We start from the raw sequence: 14,487 nt of genomic DNA, 5'->3' as shown, positions 1-14,487 counted from the left end.
TGATTCCTCCTGATGACAAGTCGAGATGCAAAGGCAGCAACAATTTCACTGGGGTAAAATAAAATTTTATTAGCAGCCTTCTCTCCACTATATGATGACGGTGTGCATTTGAGGTCGTTAGAGACTCGTTCGTTTTCGTGCCCTGTGGTATCCATTAGCTTTTAATAGTTTCAAGTGTTATTTTTTTCACGTGACTTCTGTGCTTTCCTTTTGTTATCTGTGTTTCTGGTCTTTCTGTCCAGGATCTTCCTGGCTTATTTTGAGGAGATTTTGTAAAAAATGTAAACTATAAAGAAATACTTTTGCATCTGAGATATCTTTCATGGTTGAATTAATGCCAGTACATCCAAAGTTACCTGATTAATTACCTGAAAATGTCCCACTAAAAGTTCCATCGTCATTATCCAGTCAGCTGCAGGTTTTTTAGTGGACTTGGCTTTCAGGCTATCAAAAATCATTGCACACTTCAACTTTTAGATATGTTTTGCGCTTGATCAGGTGTTTCCTCAGATTAGATCTGCTCTACATTTTGTACTACAAACGTTCCATAGAGTTTTGAAAAGTATAACCACACCTTTGACCTGTGTGTACTTGTTGCTCCTCAGCGCATTGAAAGCACATGTCATATTGTCTCATTGTCTAACACTCTGCTAAACCAGATATGCTCTGGTGCCTAAATTTGGCATCGCCTTATTTCGTGTAACTTTGTTCTAATTCAGATGACACTCTAAAAAAAATTCAATACCCAACCCTACCTTCATGATCGTCTTTTCTGTTGTTTTGCACTGTAACATGTAATTTGGCATGTCAGTATAACAATAGATTACCAAAGTTATTGTTATAACGTGGAATTTGTCATGGTCCTGGGTCGCTGACCCAGTGTTTTGAGTTTATTGTTATCATTTTCTAGTTTCTTCTGTTTTTGTATTAGTTCTTAGAGTTTGGGTCTTGTGTTTAGTGTTTCTGTTATCCCTACCTGTGTCCTCTCCCGGTGTTCTGTTCGTGTCTCTGAGCCTGTGTAAAACAGTCTGTGAATTTCCTGTTTTACTTTGAAGGTCTGTGTCTCGTTATGCCCATTAGTTTCAGCTGTGTCCACCCCTGCGTGTCATTTCCTCATTACCTGGTGTGTATTTATAGTGTGTGTTTGCCTCTGCTCGTTGTCACGCCGCCTGTGTTACTTGGTAATCACTGCATCTCTCTGCTCTCCATTCCAGCTCTCCATCCTCCGCTCGTCATCCCCTGTGTCATCTCCACATGTTTCCCTGTGTGTTATTCCGTTAGTTATGGTTTCGGGTTTCCCCAGTTTAGGTTTATGTTTAGTTCTGTCCTCGCTTTTGTTATTTTCACCGTCCACAATAAAGCTCCCGTGCATCACAGCAAGTGCCTGCATTTTGGGTTCTTCTTCACAACACCACACGACTGCTGCCCCAGCCGTGACAGAATTACAAGTTTAAAATGTCTCAAGTATGCAAATGTTAACTTGAAAATTCATGTACAGCTAAAATCAAAAACATACACAAAAATGACCAGAATGGCATTACATTTCCATGACTGTCATCGAGGTGCATCATGAACAACTGGTGGTTAAGGGCATGCTCACATTACGTGGACATTTCATCATCATCACCACTGGAAGCTGTTTTCAAGGCGAGTAAAACTGGTTAGAACTACAAGGAAAAAAGATACAAAAGCTGAAACGCGTTTTGAGTTTGCTGAGGTATAAACTGTGGTTTTCTTGAGACTGCAAACTTTACTAAAAAGTTTGTTTCAGCTATGTTAATATTAGTCAACCGTTACATAAGATGATCCCGACACCCTTTTTTATGGCGCACGGACCAAATTAAAAGCAGATTAAGTGTTGTAATAAGCCTGTCTGTTTTCCCACATGTAATCACTTCAGTTGTTATTTACTGTAGCCATCAACAGTGCACTCTACACATGGTCTATTGACTAGCCTTAAATTAGTTTTGATGACCTTGCCAGCATGAGATACACACTGAACTGCCACAAACCAGGTAATGTTAAGTAGTAATTTCCCTCATAACCTGTTCACACAAAAAACACACTCAGTTTCCTTTTGTGTATGTTTGACAAATACATCAGGTAATATGTCATGCATGGTTGCAGGTTATACATACGTCTTCTAAAAAGTAGAAATATATTTCTCTCTGAAATACTTGACAGTTAAGAAAAATATCTTTATTTTTAATATGTGTTTGAATTCTTGCAGTCAATATGATCAAACTGTGTAAGCTTCCATAACAAAAGAGCTAACGTGATAGAAGAAACTGATTTTGGCATGGTATACTGCAATATCCCCAGAGTTGTTTCACTGATTTGTTGCATAATTTGGCAAACTTCATCCCTTGTGCTGCAATAAAAATAACATTGTTTATATTTTCTTTCTTGTTTTATGTTCGTGTGACAAAACTTGGTGCTGGATCTTTTGTATTTTTATGTTTTCATAGAAATGAAATGGTAAATTAGGTTTTGTGTATTTTTCATATTACTCGATTATAGCTTAGTTCAATTGCTCTGTAGAATAACTGATATGAAGGTTATAGTGTCAAGGCACGTCTTAAGTAGTAGTATAGGGCTATTGATGATCACATGGAGGTAACATAAAATAAATAGATATACTACCAGCAAGTTATTCATCAACAGTAGCAGTGCAGTATGTTTACGTCATCATGGTTATAATAGCATTTATAGCTGAAGGTTTTTCATTCAGTTATTTTCCCAGGTCTATATGATCACATTTGTTTGTGTTTTTTGAATGAGGAGGACTTGGAAACTTTGAACTGTTTTTGTGGGAATCATTAAACAATATAAAAACAGTCACAGACATTACTGAAAAAACTGTCCACTACCCTGCACACACACCAGACTGTCTGCAGCATTCAAATCTAAAGAAAGCTCTCTGTGTCCATTTAAGAGATCACAGTGTCATAGATGAAGAACTAAAATGCCCATTAAGCGACTTTATCGAGCCAGTTGGATTAAATTAGTAAACTGTTTTGTCCATCAAGGTAAACATCTGAGGAATAGGGAAACTGTTACTTGCTGTTCTAATCTGTGTCCTTTTAAATCACACATTTACCCCAGTTTTATGTCAGAGAAAAGTTGTTTTCGTCCGTATTGTACTTTAAAAGATTTCAAGAAAAAGAAACTGAAGAATTGGTAGAATGTGAAATAGCTGTTCATTTGCAGTGAAAAATTACTGACAGTGATGTTCAATAATTCTGACATGGAGCACCATGCACCATGACAAAATTCAGGAAAGGCTTGCATCTTTATTTCTGAATTGATAAACCAGGAAATAATCAGTGATGTTTTTGAAACTGGCATTTTGATTGATGATCTAAACAGGTATAGAGTATTACTTTCACAATCCTGTGTCTGACTGGTGTTGGGCTCCAGTTTATGTTGTAGCTTTTGATAGACACCTTATTTCTGGGCTATTAAGAGCAGAATACAATAATGTCAGCCTTATTTGAATTCAGAAGCGGGAAATTAGACATTTCTGCAGCTTAACAAATTGCTATTTCATCTGGCTTCTTGAGTAGATAAAGCTGAGTATCATCTGTATAGCAATAAAAATGTTTGCTATGCTCTTAAATGATACTACTGAAGGGAAGCATGTATAATGTAAACAAAATTGGTCCTAGCAGAGAACCCTGTGGAACTCCATAATTAACTTTAGTATGTGAAGAAGACTCCCCATTTACATGAACAAATTTTGATCTATTAAATAGATTTGATTCACTCAGCCCAGTACATTTAATATCTGCTCTAAACTTTGTAAGAAAGTATTTTGGTCAACAATGTTGAACACTGCACTGAGGTCTAGCAGGACAGCGAGCACAGAGATGGATCTACTGTCAGGCCATAAGTAGGTAATTTGTGACCCTCACTAACACTACTTCTGTACTGTGATGATTTATGAAATTTGAAGGCACTGATGAGCTGTGTGGCTTGTTTCTGGTCAGTGACGCTGGCAAGACCTGGCTCATTAAAGTGCTCCATAAAAACCCTCAGAGCTGTGCTGTGGTTTTCCTCCCTGACACATCTTTTTGGATTCTGGTTGTGCTTTGGTTTGGGTTATTAAAACTAAACAACATCGCATGTATCATTTCTTCACCCATACACTGATTTACACCACTGATTGTACAAACCGTGGTTAGATCCTTTCAAGTCTGGTTTGTGACAATCTGTGAAAAGAGCATTGGTCTGTTAAGACCATGTGAACTGAACACTGCTGAGATTGCCACCACTGCTAATTGATGGTGTTGTGGTGATATTGCACTTGAAAATCATGTAATTCTGTACCCAAAATATATTGTGGAACTCAGAACTGCAGAGCATCTTCTACTTTTACAGAGGAAAGCTTGTGTTACCTTGATGCCAAAATGAGTAAGACAGGATTGCGTTTCCAGGCCAGAAATTCAAAACTAAACACTACTTCCTGAAACACTAATCTCATTTCATTTCAAAACACAGAATGCAAGACAATGAAAGGCAACTTGTAAAATAGTGAAGTATTTACTGAATGCTAGGTGGGGACTGGTAACTGAGGGACCCAGCAGAGCTGTGAGGGACAATAGGGTTTTTTTTGCATCTTCAGGGGTGGGTGGGGTTCGTCCACCGGTTTTCTCCCTGGGAAGGAGGATGATGGATAGTGAGCAGGCAAGCAGGGAAGTGATGTGAATGTTTCAAAGCAGGCTTTCTGAGGAAGCTGACCAGCTCAGTAGACACAGGTTGGTTTGGAATATAAGAAAATCACTTTTTAACCAGCAGGGAGGCACCGAGAACAAGGGAAAAGGACATTGAGGTAAGTTCATAAAGGTGTTACAAAAAGACCCTGATTACCACACTTAAGAGGCTGAGAGCATTTCTTGTGCATGAAGGTATTTTTTTGTGATGTATTTAAAGTTTATTTTCCTCTAAAATTAAGATGGAAGTAAAAATAATGTGTGGGAGGTTTCAGATTTTCCAACTGTGCCTACATTTTACCAGCTTTTTTAGAGCGTTGTATAAAATGTTTCATCTGGACACGTCTCCTCTGTATACACTCATTTGACTCACCAATTAAGTTACGCAATTGCTTAACTTGTATTTGAATATGTCACGGCAGGGTTTTGTTGGTGTGTTTGGAAACAGGACCCAGAAGCAGACGCTGAGAGAGGAACTGCAGGTTTTCAACAAAAAAAGAGCCTTTAATTGTGACTGATTAACAAAATTACAAAACTGGAAAACACGAACCATTAGCTATGAATTGTTAACTGTGAACTAGAAGAGAACTATGAACGTGAGAAAACTAAGGCGTAAGACAACAGATGACCTGACAATGAACAAAGCTAGACAGAGGACTTAAATACACACAGGAAGTGATCAGGGGAAGTGGGAACACATGGGGAAACAGCTGACTGAAATAAACATAACGACACCATGGGGGAAGTGAAACTAATGAACAAAGAACACAAGACTCTTTCAAAATAAAACAGGAAACAGGAAGACGTAGACATGACAACACAAGAACTAAATATCACAACCTAGCATGAGAAGCTCACAATATAAACTCAAAAACGCTGGATCAGAGACCCAGCCCGTGACAGAATATCAAGAAACCAGATCTCACCTGGCCCTGTCATCATGGGGCTTCTGTAGACTGGAGAAGAGATTTAAGGGCATTGGCTCGGAGTCAGTGGAATATTGGATGAAGATCAACGTAGATGTTTTCATTCAGTCCCAGATATGCATCCTGTCCGACCATGTCTAGATGCTATTTTTTCATACTATTGTGAATGTGCGGAAAAAACAATGAACTGTTTCCATTAAGGAAGCACATTCTGATTCTGTCCAAATATGGATCTTTGGAGCTAAGATCAATATTTAAGTTTAATGTGACTAGCACTGTTCTAACATTTAGCACATTAAAAAAAATATTTCCATAACCTTCAAATTCTTCTTTAGACAAAAATACAAAATTATGGAATCACTTACGTAAATTGTTGTTCACATTGTGCAATTAGAGAAATGCTCTGTGATTTATCATTTAAAATTTTTAAATATGATCACTGTAAGAAATGGAGTTACAGCTTGGGTGGATGCTTTATTCTGAAAAAACTTCAACTAATAATGGTGACACCCAAAGCCAATCAACGCCTCTATTTTAAAGTAAGGATGTTACATGATATTTTTTCTTTATTTGAATTCTTTTATATTCCTAAGATAATGAAGACACGTTCATCAAGGGGATTAAAGTTGCGTTGGCATTGTAATGTTGAAAGAAATAGAAAACATCATCACTGTGATGGTAGTCCTTGAGGAGGCAGTAATCCTGTCTGATGTCCCAAGTGCTATTGCCATGATGATGGGTCTTTTTTTGCCCATTCCATCTAAAGAAACTTAAGTACACCTTTGAAGTCATTCATAGGGGCTTTATAACCATTGGTGGAAGGCAGGGTTCCTTTCTTGTGCATAGTTTAAGAAACAGACTCTTCAGGTGTGAATCTCAATCAATCAACCAATCAATCAATCAAATAAAACAGATTATTATGGATTTCAAAATCGTATTTGGTTTTCATGTGCATATGTACCTATTTCCGGTGATATTAACTTTAATAGCAGGTAATTAACTAGGTATATAATTATTTTCTTTCTTTCTTGTTTACCATATTTTTCAAGCAACCTGTATTTGGTGACAGTATAATAAAACTGAATATTCTGTTTTTGGTGTGACACCCCAATATTTTTAGTGGTCCCCATATGGCCAATGTAAATGTAAGATCTAAGAGTAACCTAACCTTTGCTGAAACAGATAGCAGAAAATTCAAAGAAGCTCAAATATATTATATTTACTTATATTTACTTTACCTCCTATTTTTATGTGTGGTTTCTACGTGACCTGTCTGTCTACATATTGTTTTGCATTAGTCTTAAGAATTTTTGCTAAACCATATCCTGATTCTGTAGAAAATTTCCTTCTCAAGATAAATAGCTTGAGCACACAAGATAATTAATTTGTTCTCACAAGACTGAAATATCACTTATTTGAGCAAAAAAATAACTTGATCCCACATGCCAAATAACATTACTTTATGGAACTTATTGGGCTTTGTAAAAAACAAAAATATGGGGCTAAATCAGTACAGTGCCAACTGATCTCTGCAGAAAGAAAGTGTGAATATTGCCTGTCAGCTTCTTGCCAGCTACAGATAATGTGCAAGACAGATAGTTGCTGACATCTAAAAGGTGTGGGTGAGACAGGTTTTACAAAGCTGTCTGACATGCCATCCAAACAGATGAGATTTCAGTCAATGTTTTGTTTCTGTTCAGGTATTTAAGAGCTGCAGTCTAAGAGGCTGTAGCATTAAACCAACAGTGCAGTTCCTTGAATGAATGTTTCTGTCAGTCAGAGCTTTGGTGAGAATCTTGAAATATGGGGACTGTATTCACCTTCATCAAACTGATGCAACTGCCAGTAGCATTAAGGCTTTTCACTTTAATTTACAAAGACAACTCAAAAACCAAAACCAACTTTGACAAGTTTTGCCTGGCTTTGTTTTTGCTTTTTAGTAAATTTTTAAAGGATTTGTCTAACAAATAATTTGGCTTGCTGAGTGGTTAATATCATATCCAAAAACAATTGGTGTAGTCTTTCAGGGTGAAATTGTATTTGCATTTTATCTAGCAGTAAGTGAGACAGGCAAAATATACAAAAAACTTTATTGGTGTCACAGTTTGTGCAAAGGTTTCAAGGGCAAAACGTGCTGGAAAAAGTGCTTTGTGCCCACGTGTTGCTGGTTCAGGTAAGTAACTACTGCATTTTAAGGAAAGGTTTCAGGTGAGTTTCCTTTGGTTTACAGCAGCACAGACGTAGATAAGCGTTCCTTCACATACTTGAGTGCAGGCAAGTGTTAGCACGGTCTACGAATTTGAGTTCAGGCAAGTATTTCTTTGTGGGTGAGAGTGGGGCAGGCAAATTTTTATAGAAAGCCAGCAGGTGGGCGGGCACATCATGACAAGATCATACTTGTGTAGTATAGATACACCCATGCACACATTCACACATCAGAGAGGAAGAGACTGAAGACAGCAGGTCTGAACCCGAGAGCACATGGGGACCATGGCAGTTGGCTTACTTAAACCCAAAAGACCAGGGGAGCAGCAAGAATATATAGACTGTCTACACACAGAGGCGACTGAACACAAGTGGCTGCTGCTCAACATGTGGAGCAGGTCATCTACTGACTGAAATGTTGATAGTTTTCCTTTGAGTATTCCTTTGAAAGTATCCTTTGAGCAAGATCCTAAACCCTGAGTTGCTCTGAAAAAACTTCGAGTGCAAGAACAATAAGAATAAGAACAAGTCCATTTACTATTTAGGTGAAACCAATGTGGACAGGCCAGATAATCGTAAAAAAAAGGGAAATCGGACACAAGTGGAGGTTAAAAGGGAGGGAAGACACAAACTGGAGGTTCAGGTGTCACAAACAGGATGTGGAAAGTAGAAAAACAAGGACTACATTACAAGAACCCAGAACTGTGACAGCTTTGCTTTGATCTCATACAATATATACAGTACCATCTCTAATGAGAGGAAACTAGGTAAAAGTGACCAGGGCATATCGAACTGTTTAAATCATTGCATCATCCACAGTCTGGATCAACCAATAACAGCTTCCAAACACAGTTCTGTACATTAATGTGCCAAATTTAGCTAACAAGACTTTAATAATCGCACAAGATAAAAAACTGAGGAGCCATCAAAATGATTGCTGTCTATTTCGATGAAGACACGAATTTGTGTGCCAAGCTTCATGCAAACAACCCAATGTTGTTGAGAGCATTTGGTGACAGCAGAGATAAAGTCAGGGGAAAATCTAAGTTATGAGCGCTGATCTTCTTTTCGCCATTAAATCTGGATAAAATGTCACTGCAATCCATGTAATAGCTGTGATATTTCAGCAAAGTGGCGGAATAAATGACCGTCAGACATTTTAGAGGGTACTAGAATCAGAACAGCAAAAATTATTTTTTAAAAAATAAAGGAGAAGTACAGAAGTCAGAGCAATTTAAAATGACTACTAGTTCAAAACTAGTACTAGTATTACAGTTTAAATATGCGTGTGCGTGGAATTAACACATTTTTGCCTATAAGGTGTTGTCTTAAATGATAAATATTTGATATCCTGAAGATTTGTGCCTTTAAGGCTGTTTCATTGTTCATTCATTGTTTATATAAACAGATCTACCGTCTCACATCGAAAACGTTCCTGGTTTGAAATTCCCTGTTATCTGGAGACCTCCTGATTTTCTGCATCATTTCCCTTCTGTTCCTGAGTTGTCCTTGTTTTCTTTCTGCGGGCTCCCCCCCTCTTGGTTAATTCCTGTTGCTTTTTCAATTTTATTTGTTTGTTGAGTTTTGTGTCACACCGTACAATGCCCTTTATTATCAGTAAGTTTTAGATTAAAGTTTTTTGTTTATCCACCCACTTGCAAGTTCCTGTTATGTCTGCATATTAGGTCCTCTGGGGTCTTCAAACATAAAAAATAAAAAGAACAAATGTCAAAATTACTCTTTTATCTGTGTTTTTGGAGTTATTTAGCTTTGTTTGTATTCACTGATAAATTGTCAGTTATTCATAATTTAATATTTTTAAAAAACAGTTCTGTGTGGTGGGCTGTTTAATATTTTATGATTGACTTCAGTAGAACCAAGCCTACACTTTACATTTATTTTAATGACAAATTTTAAATGCATGCAGTGTTGTGTCTTTAGTTGTTTCTACAGTTGATCGAGAAGAAATATTGCCTTGACAGCTGGGGTGAAAGGTCAGGAGGGAATCCATACGAGGCAACATTAAACATTGATCTCTGTAACCTATTCAGGGAGTCTAGCAGCATGGCTCCTGCAGCTGGTTATGAGGAGATGGATAACAAGGCAGAGGAGTCCCCACAGCAGCGTGAGGTTTCCCTCGTGGCTTGGAGCTCTCCTGGTGGTCCCTGACCTGAAGTCCAACCTTGTCATTATTGCTGTCCAGGTGGGAGGGGTTGCTCGCTGACACCATTAACATCATTCTGGCTTTCGACTCAGGGAAGCTTCCCTCTCTTTCTCAGATGTACCGTGTATACATCTAGAAGAAATAGACCACACACTCTACGGTCTTTCTGCAGCTTCATCCATCATTTGAATGACATGAACTCTCTTACAGAAACAATATAAACCTTTACAGTTTTTACAGATTTAAGTCATTAAATCTTTTGGGGGTTATTTTAGCAGTTAATTATGCCATCCCACAAAGATTAATTACCACCATCCAGCCTTTTTAACCTGCGGTTTTTCACATCCCAGAATAAGCACCGCCTCAGATATGTCCCTTAGTGAAGGCCTCTGCACACTATAATGAGGCATATTAAACCATAAAGCTAAGAGTTCAACACAGAATATCGCTAATACTATTTTGGATTCATCTAGAAGGTTTCTGGCAAGAAGTCACGGTTTTTAGTTGCACAACTGAAGATGAATCCTCCGTCAAAATTACCCAGACAGGCTGTGTTATTTTAATTAGATAAGTTGGAAATGAAATGTGGGAGAATGTTCAGAGTTTATAAATTACCCACCTTTATTTCTAAAGGTATTTTTTCTTGTATTATGTATTATTTTTACAGTACTTGTAAATTGTGATTCTACTCTGGCTGCCTCTGTGCATATTGTTTTATGCATGACAAAAAAATAAAATAAAATGCATGAATAAAATCAGTCAAATAAAAAACAACTCTTTAGAACAGAGTAGGTGTTTCTTTCTCTCTTTTCTGCAACTGCACATTCATAAACAAGTCGTGCAACATTACAGTGTCTATCCAGAGAAGACATGGCATATTGCACACCTGTTCTCTTCTTCTGATTCTCTTTGGAGGTGGCGGTCTTTGGTCTTGACGGAAAAAATATGTATATAACATATATGTAGTGATCAGTAGATGAAGGACTCCTTTGTTTCAGAAGCCATCAGATGCATGAGCAGCTGAATAAAGGTGAATAACTTTGTTATGTATCATAATGAGTGGGCTGAGAAGTCAGAGCCATAACTGTGCACAGACATTTTGTGCTAAGTGGCCTGATCCGGGACAGAAGAGAAGAGAGCTGCTTTTTTTCTTTTAATTTTTAGATTCATTCATGCATTCAGAATGAAGAAAGCATGTATTCAGCTTTGCCTGGAACATCTCTCCAGCAGTCATAAGTCCGATTTGATCTTATAGTTTTCTATCTATTCTTTCTTTGAGTTATTTGTCTGTTAGTCTGAGGGTTGGAATGTTTACAAGGAAGAAAAAACTGGACTGAGGCCACGAACAGTGTTAAATTATTTATTCATAATGAATCTTTTGTGAATAATTTTTATTCTTGCACAAATACCACACACATTCGCTTGGTATTTATTTAATTTAATTTTATTCTGTTTAATAATCAATAATTTTAATCTTTTATTTGGCAGTCCTGTTTTATGTGTTCACATAACTACTGAATATCACTAGTTATGTCTTGCTGCTTAGTCCCTGAACTTTTTATAAGCTATCAAAGTGGTACTGTCATGATCCTGGTGTTGGTGATGTGGTGGTGCTGACTTCTACCTGGAGTTCATGAGCTACTTGGCTGCCTCTCTCCACCTGTAGCTCGTCACCAGTAGTCAGCGTGGTAGCTTTCAGGACTGGTGCAGACCATCACTCTCCACCAGATTGTCAGCTAAACCGTAGCGGTAAATCGGTCTTCATGTTTCGCTCATTCAAGTGTTCCCTTGTGTGTAATCTCGTGCGCCTTCTCCAGCTGCCTTCTCCTCGGGTTCATTCCTCACCTACCTCTGTACCTACCTGAATTTCTCTGAAACTGGCGTTTTGGTCCCGCTGCTGCCAAACTAAATTCACCTCCCAGTCACGACTGCACCTCCTGTGGAATAAATGGAAAACTTACCTGCCTGCTGTCCTGCTCTCCGTAATCATCCACAGCTCACCGAAATCATGAGTGGACATCCCACCTCACCTGCCGCTCACCTTACCGTCTTCCCCAGAGAATCTCCCCTCCCTTGATAATCTCTCTCGCCTGCCTGCCAAGTGAGTCATCTCCTTTCACTTTGTTGTTGCAAGACCCACCTAAAGCAATCATTTCTGGTAATAATGCCTCTCTCTTCCCATTGCAGTGGAGCCTGTCCCTGTGAAACTCCTTCAGTGCCTCACTTTATCTGCAACGATTCTTTTTTTTAATAAAATCAGTTTAAATTTGAACCCTTCGTGCACTGAGTATACTTTTGGGTTCATTCTCACACTGGCCTCTCAGCCCTTTCTGACAGTATGTTCTGTCCACACATGGACCCAGCACACCCAATTTGCTCTGCAATTAAGAAACAGGACGCAGTGCTTGGTGTACATGAGCAAGTGCTACAATACCTAGATCAACACTGTCAAGCCATTAGCGACACTCGGGACAAGATGTTTTCTGTTCTCCAAGAAATTCATGCCATCTTTATCTCCCACTTCAGCTCAGACAGCCCAGGCCTCCACAGCTTTCCCAGAAACCGTCTTCAATCTGCACTCCCCTCAGGCCCCACTAACTCAGACCCTGCACCTCCTGCTACGGCAGACCTCTAATCTGTGTCAGAGGAGTATCAAGATTATAGGAGATAGTAAAAACATGGCGCTGTCCTCTCTGGACAGGCTGCCGACCTTCTTCTTCCCTCCAGCCATTTATACAATCTGTCACAGCAGGAAAGGGAGGCAATGGAAAGTACATCCGTGAGTCACTGCCTGCAGGAGTCACCTGCCCGTCCTGCTCCCCAGTAGGAGCTAAGGGGTTTTTTTTGTGGCAAAAAAAGATACAATCAGACCGTGTATAGAATATTGCAGGCTTAATGAAGTCAGAGTCAAAAATAAATAACCACTGCCTTTCATTAACTCTGCCTTTGAACCTCTCCACTGAGCTTCACAAAGCTTAAGCTTCACAATGCCAACCATCTCGTCCGCATCCGATAGGTCGACGAATAATAAACAGCTATTAATACCCCTCTCGCACACTTTAACTACTCACCAATGCCCCAGCCGTCTTCCAGGCCTTAGTTAATGACGTTAAGAGACTTCCTAAATGTGTTTATCTACCTTGACAACATTTTGATGTATACACGGTTTTGATTTTTTCTGTTCCTGGTAGAACACCGTGTTTATGTCCGCAGTGTGTTGCAGCAGCTTTTGGAGAATCATCTCTACATGAAGGCTAAGAAGTGGGAGTTTCACTCCCTAGCTGTCTCGTTTCTGGGCTACACGGACCCAGTCAAAATTGTGCTGTCATTGATTGGCCCACCCCAACCTTACAGAAAAGCTGACAATGCTTCCTCAGATTCGGCAGTGTCGCTGCTTCATCTGTAACTAAACAAGGTAGCCACACCACTCACTGAACTCACCTCACCTAAAGTTCCATTTGACTGATCTGCAGAATCCAAAGTAGCCTTTTCCAAACTAAACTGTTCACCTCAGTGCCACTGGCTACAGGGAACCGAGCAACCTTTGATCATTTGGACAGACCATAAAAATCGTTATATTCAGCTAAAAGATTAAAAGCTTGCCAGGCTTGTTGGTCTTTGTTTTTTGGACACTTTAACTTTAATGGATCCTGTCGCCCCAGTTCTAGAATCGTCAAACCCGACGCTCTTTCTCGCATGTTCTCCGATGACACCTGCAAGTTGGAGTCTTGCCCGCCTCATGCACCATTGGCAGCCTAACTTGAGATACGGAGACTATGATCCAACAAGCCCTGCAAAATGACCCTGACCCTGGCTCAGGTCATCCTAACTGTCATTAAGTTCTCTCCACAGTCCACTCCCCCATTATTCACTGGGAACACATGGCACAATTCACCTGCCACCCGTAGATAAGCAGAACAGTCTTTCCTTCTCGTGCGCTACTTCTAGCGGGACTCCTTAGAAAAGGATGTCAAGTACTATGTAGTGATGTGTACCACCTGTGCCAGAAGTACAATGCAAACACTACCAGCCACCGGATTGCTTCAGATGCTAGCTACTCCTCATCATCTGTGGTCACACATCTCCTTAGATTTCATCACTCGTCTGCCAGCTTGTAATGGTAAGACCATCTTCCTCTTAATCATTGACAGGTTCTCAAAAGCAACCAACTTTGTTGCCCTTAATACATTTTCTACCACTTCAGAGATTGCAAAAATCCTGGTTGACCATGTTTTCAAGTTGTACAGGCATACCCATAGAAATTGTGTCTGAGAGAGGTCCCCAGTTTGTCTCCAGGCTTGGGAGACAAACTGGGGTTTGTTGTCTGAGCTCAGGTTTCCATCTGCAGACCAATGGACAGACGGAAAGGCTGAATCACCTGAAGACACCCTGCTCTGCATCATGGCCCAAAATCCAGCTCACTCTGTGAGCAGGCGAGGGACCATCGGCGCCCCATGCCCCATGCCCCAGCCCAGCGACG

Source organism: Perissodus microlepis, chromosome 5, assembly GCF_051167445.1.
Source record: "Perissodus microlepis isolate ML-2025 ecotype Zambia chromosome 5, ASM5116744v1, whole genome shotgun sequence".
In the NCBI taxonomy this organism is placed as follows: domain Eukaryota; kingdom Metazoa; phylum Chordata; class Actinopteri; order Cichliformes; family Cichlidae; genus Perissodus; species Perissodus microlepis.
The sequence above is the reverse complement of the archived record's forward strand: the minus strand, read 5'-3'. Positions refer to the sequence as shown.